The sequence below is a fragment of the Octopus bimaculoides genome, chromosome 6, assembly GCF_046866305.1.
Source record: "Octopus bimaculoides isolate indiv1 chromosome 6, ASM4686630v1, whole genome shotgun sequence".
Classification (NCBI taxonomy): Eukaryota; Metazoa; Mollusca; class Cephalopoda; order Octopoda; family Octopodidae; genus Octopus; species Octopus bimaculoides.
The window spans coordinates 108,496,800-108,511,496 of record NC_142933.1 but is presented as its reverse complement, the minus strand read 5'-3'; positions in this window follow the sequence as shown (position 1 = coordinate 108,511,496).

The following is a 14,697-nucleotide window of genomic DNA, read 5'->3' as shown; positions in this document are numbered from 1 at the left end:
ACGGGCTTCTTTCAGTTTCCGTCTGCCAAATCCACTCTCAGGGCTTTGGTCGGCCCACAGATATAGTAGGAGACACTTGTGCAAAGTGCCCAGCAGTGGGACTGAACCTGGAACCACCTTTTTCTCTGATAACTTTTTTATAGGAAAATTACTATTTGTAAATTTCTCAACGAGAGATATTCAGCAACAGTTCTTTGGAGTAAAAATTATTTGCCAGCATAACATGGCTAAATTCAGCAACATTCTTCCTAAGGACACTGATCGTGTCGTATAGCCAGCTGGAGACGATGTCTTCTAGGGTTAAATTACTGCAACATTCGTCCTAAACCATGACTGCCATGTTATGTTGGCAAATAATCTTTATCTCTTATTGTTTCTCTTCTTCTTTAAGTTTCAGATTTTCAAACATATTTGAAATCAATTTCTTTCATACTGGTTTCAAATTTTGGCACAAAGCCAGAAATTTCGGGGGAGGTGTTTAAGTCAGTTACATCGACTGCACTACTCAGCTGGTACTTATTCTATCGACCTCTGAAAAGATGAAAGGCAAAGTCGCCCTCGGCGGAATTTGAATTCAAATCGTAAAGACGGATGAAATGCCGCCAAGCATTTGGTTCGGCGTGCTAACGATTCTGCCACCTCGTTGCCTTATCATATTCTTTATTTGGTGCTATTTTGGCATGTGATTTACAATTTAAAGGGAGATTACTTTAGGTTACTTTTTAGTTCACTTTGTAACTTCTAAAAACCTTAAAGATGTTGGCAAAAGATTTTTACAATTTGATCAGCGACGAGACGAAGGCAGTTGCAATTTTACGAAGAAATGGCCTTTTCGATGATGGAGTAAATCTTGCACCATGTCATGGTTATGGTGGAGAAATGAGGAAAGCTCGAAGAAAAAGGGAAAGCGGTGAAATGTTGCCAATTTTACGTCGCAAAACACGCGGCTACCAAATTCGTGTGGTTTTCGCGTTTATTTTAATTATTATATTGTTTGTTCTTGGTTTGTTATCATTATTTACTTCGACATAAATGAATCATAGTTTCATTATTATTAAAATTGTAAGAACTTTAAAAAAATGTTTACAATGTTAAGTATATACAAAAGAATTTATAAGAAATTTGAATAGTAATTTAATAATAAAGATGAAATACAGAATTTGAATAATTTTATCGATGAATTGGGTGAACATCTGCAAGAAACGCAAGAACATTAGAAATTGAAAAATAAACTAAAAACTAACTTAAAGTAATCGCCCTTTAAGTTGTAGATCACACGCCAAAATAACACCTAGTTTTCTTTCTTTGCCGAGGTGTTGGACAAGTGAAGGTAGTTTTTCGATTTATGAACAAAAAATGAATATGGAAATATAGGAATCGAACTCACGGCTGTACAATCGTGAGCGAAATACACTAATCACTAAGCCACGCTCCTTGACTTATACGTGACTGAGATAGCAAAACTCCACCAATACAAACCAGGCGTGCGCCGACACAAGAGCAAGGGACGACAGTTCCGCGCACCGTTCCGGCAAACCGGGCGTGCGACGACACAAGAGCAAGAAACGACAGTTCCGCGCACCGTTCCGGCAAACCGGGCGTGCGCCGAAACAAGAGCAAGGGACAACAGTTCCGCGCATCGTTCCGGCAAACCGGGCGTGCGACGACACAAGAGCAAGGGACGACGGTTCCGCGCACCGTTCCTGCAAACCGGGCGTGCGCCGACACAAGAGCAAGGGACGACAGTTCCGCGCACGGTTCCGGCAAACCGGGCGTACGCCGACACAAGAGCAAGGGACGACAGTTCCGCGCACCATTCCCGCAAACCGGGCATCTGCCGACACAAGAGCAAGGGACGACAGTTCCGCGCACCGTTCCGGCAAACCGGGCGTGCGCCGACACAAGAGCAAGGGACGACAGTTCCGCGCACTGTTCCGGGAAACCGGGCGTGCGCCGACACAAGAGCAAGGGACGACAGTTTGGCTCACCGTTCCGGCAAACCGGGCGTGCGCCGACACAAGAGCAAGGGATGACTGTTCCGCGCACCATTCCGGCAAACCGGGCGTGCGCCGACACCAGACCAAGGGACGACAGTTCCGCTCACCATTACGGCAAACCGGGCGTGCGCCGACACATGAGCAAAGGACGACAGTTCAGCGCAACATTCCGGCAAACCCGGCGTGCGCCGACACAAGAGCAAGGGACGACAGTTCAGCGCACCATTCCGGCAAAGTGGGCGTGCGCCGAAACAAGAACAAGGGACGACAGTTTCGCGCACCATTCCGGCAAACCGGGCGTGCGCCGACACAAGAGCAAGGGACTACAATTCCGCGCACCATTCCGGCAAACCGGGCGTGCGCCGACTCAATAGCAAGGGACGAAAGTTCCGCGCACCATTCCGGCAAACCGGGCGAGCGCCGACACAACAGCAAGGGACGACAGTTCCGCGCACCATTCCGGCAAACGGGCGTGCGCCGACACAAGAGCAAGAGACGAGAGTTCCGCGCACCATACCGGCAAACCGGGCGTGCGCCGAAACAAGAGCAAGAGACGATAGTTCCGCGCACCATTCCGGCAAACCGGGCGTGCGCCGACGCAAGAGCAAGGGACGACAGTTCCGCGCACCATTCCGGCAAACCGGGCGTGCGGCGAAACAAGAGCAAGGGACGACAGTTTCGCGCACCGTTCCGGCAAACCGGGCGTGCGGCGACACAAGAGCAAGGGACAACAGTTTCGCGCGCCGTTCAGGCAAACCGGGCGTGCGCCGACACAAGTGCAAGGGACGACAGTTCCGCGCACCGTTCCGGCAAACCGAGCATGCGCCGACACAAGAGCAAGGGACGACAGTTCCGCGCACCGTTGCGGCAAACCGGGCGTGCGCCGACAGAAGAGCAAGGGACAACAGTTTCGCGCACCATTCCGGCAAACCGGGTGTGCGCCGACACAAGAGCAAGTGACTACAGTTCCGCGCACCATTCCGGCAAACCGGGCGTGCGCCGACACAAAAGCAAGGAACGACAGTTCCGCGCACCATTCCGGCAAACCGAGCGTGCGCCGACACAAGAGCAAGAGCCGATAGTTCCGCGCACCATTCCGGCAAACCGGGCGTTCGCCGACACAAGAGCAAGAGACGACAGTTCCGCTCACCATTCCGGCAAACCGGGCGTGCGCCGACACAAGTGCAAGGGACGACAGTTCCGCGCACCGTTCCGGCAAACCGAGCATGCGCCGACACAAGAGCAAGGGACGACAGTTCCGCGCACCGTTGCGGCAAACCGGGCGTGCGCCGACAGAAGAGCAAGGGACAACAGTTTCGCGCACCATTCCGGCAAACCGGGTGTGCGCCGACACAAGAGCAAGTGACTACAGTTCCGCGCACCATTCCGGCAAACCGGGCGTGCGCCGACACAAAAGCAAGGAACGACAGTTCCGCGCACCATTCCGGCAAACCGAGCGTGCGCCGACACAAGAGCAAGAGCCGATAGTTCCGCGCACCATTCCGGTAAACCGGGCGTGCGCCGACACAAGAGCAAGGGACGACAGTTCCGCGCACTGTTCCGGCAAACCGGGCATGCGCCGACACAAGAGCAAGGGACAACAGTTCCGCGCACCATTCCGGCAAACCGGGCGTGCGCCGACGCAAGAGCAAGGGACGACAGTTCCGCGCACCGTTCCGGCAAACCGGGCGTGCGCCGACACAAGAGCAAGGGACGACAGTTCCGCGCACCGTTCCGGCAAACCGGGCGTGCGCCGACACAAGAGCAAGGGACGACAGTTCCGCGCACCGTTCCGGCAAACCGGGCGTGCGCCGACACAAGAGCAAGGGACAACAGTTCCGCTAACCGTTCCGGCAAACCGGGCCTGCGCCGATACAAGAGCAAGGGACGACAGTTCCGCGCACCGTTCCGGCAAACCGGGCGTGCGCCGACACAAGAGCAAGGGACGACAGTTCCGCGCACCATTCCGGCAAACCGGGCGTGCGCCGACAAAAGAGCAAGGGACGACAGTTCAGCGCACCATTCCGGCAAACCGCGCGTGCGCCGACACAAGAGCAAGAAACGACAGTTCCGTGAACCATTCCGGCAAACCGGGTGTGCGCCGACACAAGAGCAAGGGACTACAGTTCCGCGCACCATTCCGGCAAACCGGGCGTGCGCCGACACAAGAGCAAGGCACGACAGTTCCGCGCACCGTTCCGGCAAACAGGGCGTGCGCCGACACAAGAGCAAGGGATGACAGTTCCGCGCACCATTCCGGCAAACCGGGCGTGCGCCGACACCAGAGCAAGGGACGACAGTTCCGCTCACCATTACGGCAAACCGGGCGTGCGCCGACACATGAGCAAAGGACGACAGTTCAGCGCACCATTCCGGCAAACCGGGCATGCGGCGACACAAGAGCAAGGGACGACAGTTCAGCGCACCATTCCGGCAAAGTGGGCGTGCGCCGAAACAAGAACAAGGGACGACAGTTTCGCGCACCATTCCGGCAAACCGGGCGTGCGCCGACACAAGAGCAAGGGACTACAATTCCGCGCACCATTCCGGCAAACCGGGCGTGCGCCGACACAATAGCAAGGGACGACAGTTCCGCGCACCATTCCGGCAAACCGGGCGAGCGCCGACACAACAGCAAGGGACGACAGTTCCGCGCACCATTCCGGCAAACGGGCGTGCGCCGACACAAGAGCAAGAGACGAGAGTTCCGCGCACCATACCGGCAAACCGGGCGTGCGCCGACACAAGAGCAAGGGACGACAGTTCAGCGCACCATTCCGGCAAACCGGGCGTGCGCCGATGCAAGAGCAAGGGACGACAGTTCCGCGTTCCATTCCGGCAAACCGGGCGTGCGGCGACACAAGAGCAAGGGACGACAGTTTCGCGCACCGTTCCGGCAAACCGGGCGTGCGGCGACACAAGAGCAAGGGACAACAGTTTCGCGCACCGTTCAGGCAAACCGGGCGTGCGCCGACACAAGTGCAAGGGACGACAGTTCCGCGCACCGTTCCGGCAAACCGAGCATGCGCCGACACAAGAGCAAGGGACGACAGTTCCGCGCACCGTTGCGGCAAACCGGGCGTGCGCCGACAGAAGAGCAAGGGACAACAGTTTCGCGCACCATTCCGGCAAACCGGGTGTGCGCCGACACAAGAGCAAGTGACTACAGTTCCGCGCACCATTCCGGCAAACCGGGAATGCGCCGACACAAGAGCAAGAGACGATAGTTCCTCGCACCATTCCCGCAAACCGGGCGTGCGCCGACACAAGAGCAAGGGACGACAGTTCCGCGCACCATTCCCGCAAACCGGGCGTGCGCCGACACAAGAGCAAGGGACGACAGTTCCGCTCACCATTCCGGCAAACCGGGCGTGCGCCGACACAAGAGCAAAGGACGACAGTTCAGCGCACCATTCCGGCAATCCGGGCGTGCGCCGACACAAGAGCAAGGGACGACAGTCCCGCGCACCATTCCGGCAAACCGGGCGTGCGCCGACACAAAAGCAAGGGACGACAGTTCCGCGCACCATTCCGGCAAACCGGGCGTGCGCCGACACAAGAGCAAGGGACGACAGTTCCGCGCACCATTCCGGTATACCGGGCCTGCGCCGACACAAGAGCAAGGGACGACAGTTCCGCGCACCGTTCCGGCAAACCGGGCGTGCACCGACACAAGTGCAAGGGACGACAGTTTCGCGCACCGTTCCGGCAAACCGGGCGTGCGGCGACACAAGAGCAAGGGACGACAGTTTCGCGTACCGTTCCGGCAAACCGGGCATGCGGCGACACAAGAGCAGGGGACGACAGTCTCGCGCACCGTTCCGGCAAACCGGGCGTGCGGCGACACAAGAGCAAGGGACGACAGTTCCGCGCACCATTCCGGCAAACCGGCCGTGCGCCGACACAAGACCAAGAGACGACAGTTCCGCGCACCATTCCGGCAAACCGGGCGTGCGGAGACACAAGAGCAAGAGACGACAGTTCCGCGCACCATTCCGGCAAACCGGGCGTGCCCCAACACAAGAGCAAGATACGATTGTTCCGCGCACCATTCCGGCAAACCGGGCGTGCGCCGACACAAGAGCAAGAGACGATATTTCCGCGCACCATTCCGGCAAACCGGGCGTGCGCCGACACAAGAGCAAGGGACGACACTTTCGCGCACCATTCCGGCAAACCGGGCGTGCGCCGACACAAAAGCAAGGGACTACAGTTCCGCGCACCATTCTGGCAAACCGGGCGTGCGCCGACACAAGAGCAAGGGACCACAGTTCCGCGCACCATTCCGGCAAACCGGGCGTGCGCCGACACAAGAGCAAGGGACGACAGTTTCGCGCGCCGTTCCGGCAAACCGCGCGTGCGCCGACACAAGAGCAAGGGACGACAGTTTCGCGGACCGTTCCGGCAAACCGGGTGTGCGGCGACACAAGAGCAAGGGACGACAGTTTCGTGCACCGTTTCGGCAAACCGGGGTGCGGCGACACAAGAGCAAGGGACGACAGTTCCGCGCATCGTTCCGGCAAACCGGGCGTGCGCCGACAGAAGAGCAAGAGACGATAGTTCCGCGCACCATTCCGGCAAACCAGGCGTGCGCCGACACATGAGCAAGAGACGATATTTCCGCGCACCATTCCGGCAAACCGGGCGTGCGCCGACACAAGAACAAGAGACGATAGTTCCGCGCACCATTCCGGCAAACCGGGCGTGCGCCGACACAAGAGCAAGGGACGACAGTTCCGCGCACCGTTCCGGCAAACCGGGCGTGCGCCGACACAAGAGCAAGGGACGACAGTTCCGCGCACCGTTCCGGCAGACCGGGCGTGCGGCGACACAAGTGAAACGGACGACAGTTCCGCGCACCATTCCGGCAAGCCGGACGTGCGCCGACACATGAGAAAAGGACGACAGTTCAGCGCACCATTCCGCCAAACCAGGCGTGCGCCGACACAAGAGCAAGAGACGATAGTTTCGCGCACCATTCCGGCAAACCGGGCGTGCGCCGACACAAGAGCAAGGGACGACAGTTCCACGCACCATTCCCGCAAACCGGGCGTGCGCCAACACAAGAGCAAGGGACGACAGTTTCGCGCACCGTTCCGGCAAACCGGGCGTGCGCCGACACAAGAGCAAGGGACGACAGTTTCGCGCACCGTTCCGGCAAACCGGGCGTGCGGCGACACAAGAGAAAGGGACGACAGTTCCGCTCACCATTCCGGCAAACCGGGCGTGCGGCGACACAAGCGCAAGGGACGACAGTTTCGTGCACCGTTCCGGCAAACCGGGCGTGCGGCGACACAAGAGCAAGGGACGACAGTTCCGCGCATCGTTCCGGCAAACGGGGCGTGCGCCGACACAAGAGCAAGAGACGATTGTTCCGCGCACCATTCCGGCAAACCGGGCGTGCGCCGACACAAGAGGAAGAGTCGATAGTTCCGCGCACCATTCCGGCAAACCGGGCGTGCGCCGACACAAGAGCAAGAGACGATATTTCCGCGTACCATTCCGGCAAACCGGGCGTACGCCGACACAAGAGCAAGAGACGATTGTTCCGTGCACCATTCCGGCAAACCGGGCGTGCGCCGACTCAAGATCAAGGGACGACAGTTCCGCGCACCATTCCCGCAAACCGGGCGTGCGCCGACACAAGAACAAGGGACGACTGTTCCGCTCACCATTCCGGCAAACCGGGCGTGCGCCGACACAAGAACAAGGGACGAAAGTTCCGTGCGCCGACAAAAGAGCAAGGGACGACGGTTCCGCGCACCGTTCCGGCAGACCGGGCGTGCGCCGACACAAGTGAAACGGACGACAGTTCCGCGCACCATTCCGGCAAACCGGGCGTGCGCCGACACAAGAGCAAGAGACGATAGTTTCGCGCACCATTGCGGCAAACCGGGCGTGGGCCGACACAAGAGCAGGGGACGACAGTTTCGCGCATCATTCCGGCAAACCGGGCGTGCGCCGACACAAGAGCAAGGGACGACAGTTCCACGCACCATTCCCACAAACCGGGCGTGCGCCGACACAAGAGCAAGGGACGACAGTTCAGCGCACCATTCCGGCAAACCGGGCGTGCGCCGACACAAGAGCAACGGACGACAGTTCAGCGCACCATTCCGGCAAACCGGGCGTGCGCCGACACAAGAGCAAGAGACGATAGTTCCGCGCACCATTCCGGCAAACCGGGCGTGCGCCGACACAAGAGCAAGAGACGATAGTTCCTCGCACCATTCCCGCAAACCGGGCGTGCGCCGACACAAGAGCAAGGGACGACAGTTCCGCGCACCGTACCGGCAAACCGGGCGTGCGCCGACACAATAGCAAGGGACGACAGTTTCACGTACCGTTCCGGCAAACCGGGCGTGCGCCGACACAAGAGCAAGGGACTACAGTTCCGCGCACCATTCCGGCAAACCGGGCGTGCACCGACACAAGAGCAAGGGACGACAGTTTCGCGTACCATTCCGGCAAACCGGGCGTGCGCCGACACAAGAGCAAGGGACGACAGTTTCGCAGACCGTTCCGGCAAACCGGGCGTGCGGCGACACCAGAGCAAGGGACGACAGTTTCGTGCAGCGTTCCGGCAAACCGGGCGTGCAGCGACACAAGAGCAAGGGACGACAGTTCCGCGCATCGTTCCGGCAAACCGGGCGTGCGCTGATACAAGAGCAAGAGACGATAGTTCCGCGCACCATTCCGGCAAACCGGGCGTGCGCCGACACAAGAGCAAGAGACGATAGTTCCTCGCACCATTCCCGCAAACCGGGCGTGCGCCGACACAAGAGCAAGGGACGACAGTTTCGCGTACCGTTCCGGCAAACCGGGCGTGCGCCGACACAAGAGCAAGGGACGACAGTTTCGCAGACCGTTCCGGCAAACCGGGCGTGCGGCGACACAAGAGCAAGGGACGACAGTTTCGTGCACCGTTCCGGCAAACCGGGCGTGCAGCGACACAAGAGCAAGGAACGACAGTCCCGCGCATCGTTCCGGCAAACCGGGCGTGCGCTGATACAAGAGCAAGAGACGATAGTTCCGCGCACCATTCCGGCAAACCGGGCGTGCGCCGACACAAGAGCAAGAGACGATAGTTCCGCGCACCATTCCGGCAAACCGGGCGTGCGCCGACACAAGAGCAAGAGACGATAGTTCCTCGCACCATTCCCGCAAACCGGGCGTGCGCCGACACAAGAGCAAGGGACGACAGTTCCGCGCACCGTTCCGGCAAACCGGGCGTGCGCCGACACAATAGCAAGGGACGACAGTTTCGCGCACCGTTCCGGAAAACCGGGCGTGCGGCGACACAAGAGCAAGGGACGACAGTTCCGCTCACCATTCCGGCAAACCGGGCGTGCGCCAACACATGAGCAAAGGACGACAGTTCAGCGCACCGTTCCGGCAAACCGGGCGTGCGCTGACACAAGAATAAGAGACGATAGTTCCGCGCACCATTCCGGCAAACCGGACGTGCGCCGACACAAGAGCAAGGGACGACAGTTCCGCGCACCATTCCCGCAAACCGGGCGTGCGCCGACAGAAGAGCAAGGGACGACTGTTCCGCTCAACACTCCGGCAAACCGGGCGTGCGCCGACACAAGAACAAGGGACGACAGTTCCGCGAACCGTTCCGGCAAACCGGGCGTGCGCCGACACAAGAGCAAGGGACGACAGTTCCGCGCACCGTTCCGGGAAACCGGGCGTGCGACGACACAAGTGCAAGGGACGACAGTTCCGCGCACCATTCCGGCAAACCGGGCGTGTGCCGACACAAGAGCAAGGGACGACAGTTCAGCGCACCATTCCGGCAAACCGGGCGTGCGCCGACACAAGAGCAAGGGACGACAGTTTCGCGCACCATTCCGGCAAACCGGGCGTGCGCCGACACAAGAGCAAGGGACTACAGTTCCGCGCACCATTCCGGCAAACCGGGCGTGCGGCGAAACAAGAGCAAGGGACGACAGTTTCGCGCACCGTTCCGGCAAACAGGGCGTGCGGCGACACAAGAGCAAGGGACGACAGTTTCGCGGACCTTTCCGGCAAACCGGGCGTGCGGCGACACAAGGGCAAGGGACGACAGTTTCGTGAACCGTTCCGGCAAACCGGGCGTGCGGCGACACAAGAGCAAGGGACGACAGTTCCGCGCATCGTTCCGGCAAACGGGGCGTGCGCCGACACAAGAGCAAGAGACGATAGTTCCGCGCATCATTCCGGCAAACCGGGCGTGCGCCGACACAAGAGGAAGAGACGATTGTTCCGCGCACCATTCCGGCAAACCGGGCGTGCGCCGACACAAGAGCAAGAGACGATAATTCCGCGTACCATTCCGGCAAACCGGGCGTACGCCGACACAAGAGCAAGAGACGATTGTTCCGCGCACCATTCCGGCAAACCGGGCGTGCGCCGACTCAAGATCAAGGGACGACACTTCCGCGCACCATTCCCGCAAACCGGGCGTGCGCCGACACAAGAGCAAGGGACGACTGTTCCGCTCACCATTCCGGCAAACCGGGCGTGCGCCGACACAAGAACAAGGGACGACAGCCCCGCGCACCGTTCCGGCAAACCGGGCGTGCGCCGACAAAAGAGCAAGGGACGACGGTTCCGCGCACCGTTCCGGCAGACCGGGCGTGCGCCGACACAAGTGAAACGGACGACAGTTCCGCGCACCATTCCGGCAAACCGGGCGTGCGCCGACACAAGAGCAAGAGACGATAGTTTCGCGCACCATTCCGGCAAACCGGGCGTGCGCCGACACAAGAGCAGGGGACGACAGTTGCGCGCACCATTCCAGCAAACCGGGCGTGCGCCGACACAAGAGCAAGGGACGACAGTTCCGCGCACCATTCCCGCAAACCGGGCGTGCGCCGACAGAAGAGCAAGGGATGACAGTTCCGCTCACCATTCCGGCAAACCGGGCGTGCGCCGACACAAGAGCAAGGGACGACAGTTCCGCGCACCGTTCCGGCAAACCGGGTGTGCGCCGACACAAGAGCAAAGGACGAAATTTCCGCGCACCGTTCCGAGAAACCGGGCGTGCACCGACACAAGTGCAAGGTACGACAGTTCCGCGCACCATTCCGGCAAACCAGGCGTGCGCCGACACAAGAGCAAGGGACGACAGTTCAGCGCACCATTCCGGCAAACCGGGCGTGCGCCGACACAAGAACAAGGGACGGCAGTTCCGCGCACCGTTCCGGCAAACCGGGCGTGCGCCGACAAAAGAGCAAGGGACGACGGTTCCGCGCACCGTTCCGGCAGACCGGGCGTGCGCCGACACAAATGAAACGGACGACAGTTCCACGCACCATTCCGGCAAACCGGGCGTGGGCCGACACAAGAGCAGGGGACGACAGTTTCGCGCACCATTCCCGCAAACCGGGCGTGCGCCGACACAAGAGCAAGGGACGACAGTTCCACGCACCATTCCCGCAAACCGGGCGTGCGCCGACACAAGAGCAAGGGACGACAGTTCAGCGCACCATTCCGGCAAACCGGGCGTGCGCCGACACAAGAGCAAGGAACGACAGTTCAGCGCACCATTCCGGCAAACCGGGCGTGCGCCGACACAAGAGCAAGGGACGACAGTTTCGCGCTCCATTCTGGCAAACCGGGCCTTCGCCGACACAAGAGCAAGGGACTACAGTTCCGCGCACCATTCCGGCAAACCGGGCGTGCGCCGACACAAGAGCTAGGGACGACAGTTCCGCGTACCATTCCGGCAAACCGGGCGTGCGCCGACACAAGAGCAAGGGACGATAGTTTCCCGTACCGTTCCGGCAAACCGGGCGTGCGCCGACACAAGAGCAAGGGACGACAGTTTCGCAGACCGTTCCGGCAAACCGGGCGTGCGGCGACACAAGAGCAAGGGACGACAGTTTCGTGCACCGTTCCGGCAAACCGGGCGTGCAGCGACACAAGAGCAAGGGACGACAGTTCCGCGCATCGTTCCGGCAAACCGGGCGTGCGCTGACACAAGAGCAAGAGACGATAGTTCCGCTCACCATTCCGGCAAACCGGGCGTGCGCCGACACATAAGCAAAGGACGACAGTTCAGCGCACCGTTCCGGCAAACCGGGCGTCCGCTGACACAAGAATAAGAGACGATAGTTCCGCGCACCATTCCGGCAAACCGGACGTGCGCCGACACAAGAGCAAGGGACGACAGTTCCGCGCACCAATCCCGCAAACCGGGCGTGCGCCGACACAAGAGCAAGGGACGACTGTTCCGCTCAACACTCCGGCAAACCGGGCGTGCGCCGACACAAGAACAAGGGACGACAGTTCCGCGCACCATTCCGGCAAACCAGGCGTGCGCCGACACAAGAGCAAGGGACGACAGTTCCGCGCACCGTTCCGGGAAACCGGGCGTGCACCGACACAAGTGCAAGGGACGACAGTTCCGCGCACCATTCCGGCAAACCGTGCGTGTGCCGACACAAGAGCAAGGGACGACAGTTCAGCGCACCATTCCGGCAAACCGGGCGTGCGCCGACACAAGAGCAAGGGACGACAGTTTCGCGCACCATTCCGGCAAACCGGGCGTGCGCCGACACAAGAGCAAGGGACTACAGTTCCGCGCACCTTTCCGGCAAACCGGGCGTGCGGCGAAACAAGAGCAAGGGACGACAGTTTCGCGCACCGTTCCGGCAAACCGGGCGTGCGGCGACACAAGAGCAAGGGACGACAGTTTCGCGGACCTTTCCGGCAAACCGGGCTTGCGGCGACACAAGAGCAAGGGACGACAGTTTCGTGAACCGTTCCGGCAAACCGGGCGTGCGACGACACAAGAGCAAGGGACGACAGTTCCGCGCATCGTTCCGGCAAACGGGGCGTGCGCCGACACAAGAGCAAGAGACGATAGTTCCGCGCATCATTCCGGCAAACCGGGCGTGCGCCGACACAAGAGGAAGAGACGATAGTTCCGCGCACCATTCCGGCAAACCGGGCGTGCGCCGACACAAGAGCAAGAGACGATAATTCCGCGTGCCATTCCGGCAAACCGGGCGTACGCCGACACAAGAGCAAGAGACGATTGTTCCGCGCACCATTCCGGCAAACCGGGCGTGCGCCGACACAAGAGCAAGGGACGACAGTTCCGCGCACCATTCCGGCAAACCGGGCGTGCGCCGACACAAGAGCAAGGGACGACAGTTCCGCGCACCATTCCGGTATACCGGGCCTGCGCCGACACAAGAGCAAGGGACGACAGTTCCGCGCACCGTTCCGGCAAACCGGGCGTGCACCGACACAAGAGCAAGGGACGACAGTTTCGCGCACCGTTCCGGCAAACCGGGCGTGCGCCGACAGAAGAGCAAGGGACGACAGTTCCGCGCACCATTCCCGCAAACCGGGCGTACGCCGACACAAGAGCAAGGAACGACAGTTCCGCTCACCATTCCGGCAAACCGGGCGTGCGCCGACACATGAGAAAAGGACGACAGTTCAGCGCACCATTCCGGCAAACCGGCCGTGCGCCGACACAAGACCAAGAGACGACAGTTCCGCGCACCATTCCGGCAAACCGGGCGTGCGCCGACACAAGAGCAAGAGACGACAGTTCCGCGCACCATTCCGGCAAACCGGGCGTGCGCCGACAAAAGAGCAAGGGACGACAGTTCCGCGCACCATTCCCGCAAACTGGGCGTGCGCCGACACAAGAGCTAGGGACTACAGTTCCGGGCACCATTCCGGCAAACCGGGCGTGCGCCAACACAAGAGCAAGGGACGACAGTTTCGCGCACCGTTCCGGCAAACCGGGTGTGCGGCGACACAAGAGCAAGGGACGACTGTTTCGTGCACCGTTTTGGCAAACCGGGGTGCGGCGACACAAGAGCAAGAGACGATAGTTCCGCGCACCTTTCCGGCATACCGGGCGTGCGCCGACACAAGAACAAGAGACGATAGTTCCGCGCACCATTCCGGCAAACCGGGCGTGCGCCGACACAAGAGCAAGGGACGACAGTTCCGCGCACCGTTCCGGCAAACCGGGCGTGCGCCGACACAAGTGCAAGGGACGACAGTTCCGCGCACCATTCCGGAAAGCCGGGCGTGCGCCGACACATGAGAAAAGGACGACAGTTCAGCGCACCATTCCGGCAAACCAGGCGTGCGCCGACACAAGAGCAAGAGACGATAGTTTCGCGCACCATTCCGGCAAACCGGGCGTGCGCCGACACAAGAGCAAGGGACGACAGTTCCACGCACCATTCCCGCAAACCGGGCGTGCGCCAACACAAGAGCAAGGGACGACAGTTTCGCGCACCGTTCCGGCAAACCGGGCGTGCGGCGACACAAGAGCAGGGGACGACAGTCTCGCGCACCGTTCCGGCAAACCGGGCGTGCGGCGACACAAGAGCAAGGGACGACAGTTCCGCGCATCGTTCCGGCAAACGGGGCGTGCGCCGACACATGAGCAAGAGACGATAGTTCCGCGCACCATTCCGGAAAACCGGGCGTGCGCCGACACAAGAACAAGGGACGACTGTTCCGCTCACCATTCCGGCAAACCGGGCGTGCGCCGACACAAGAACAAGGGACGACAGTTCCGTGCGCCGACAAAAGAGCAAGGGACGACGGTTCCGCGCACCGTTCCGGCAGACCGGGTGTGCGCCGACACAAGTGAAACGGACGACAGTTCCGCGCACCATTCCGGCAAACCGGGCGTGCGCCGACACAAGAGCAAGAGACGATTGTTTCGCGCACC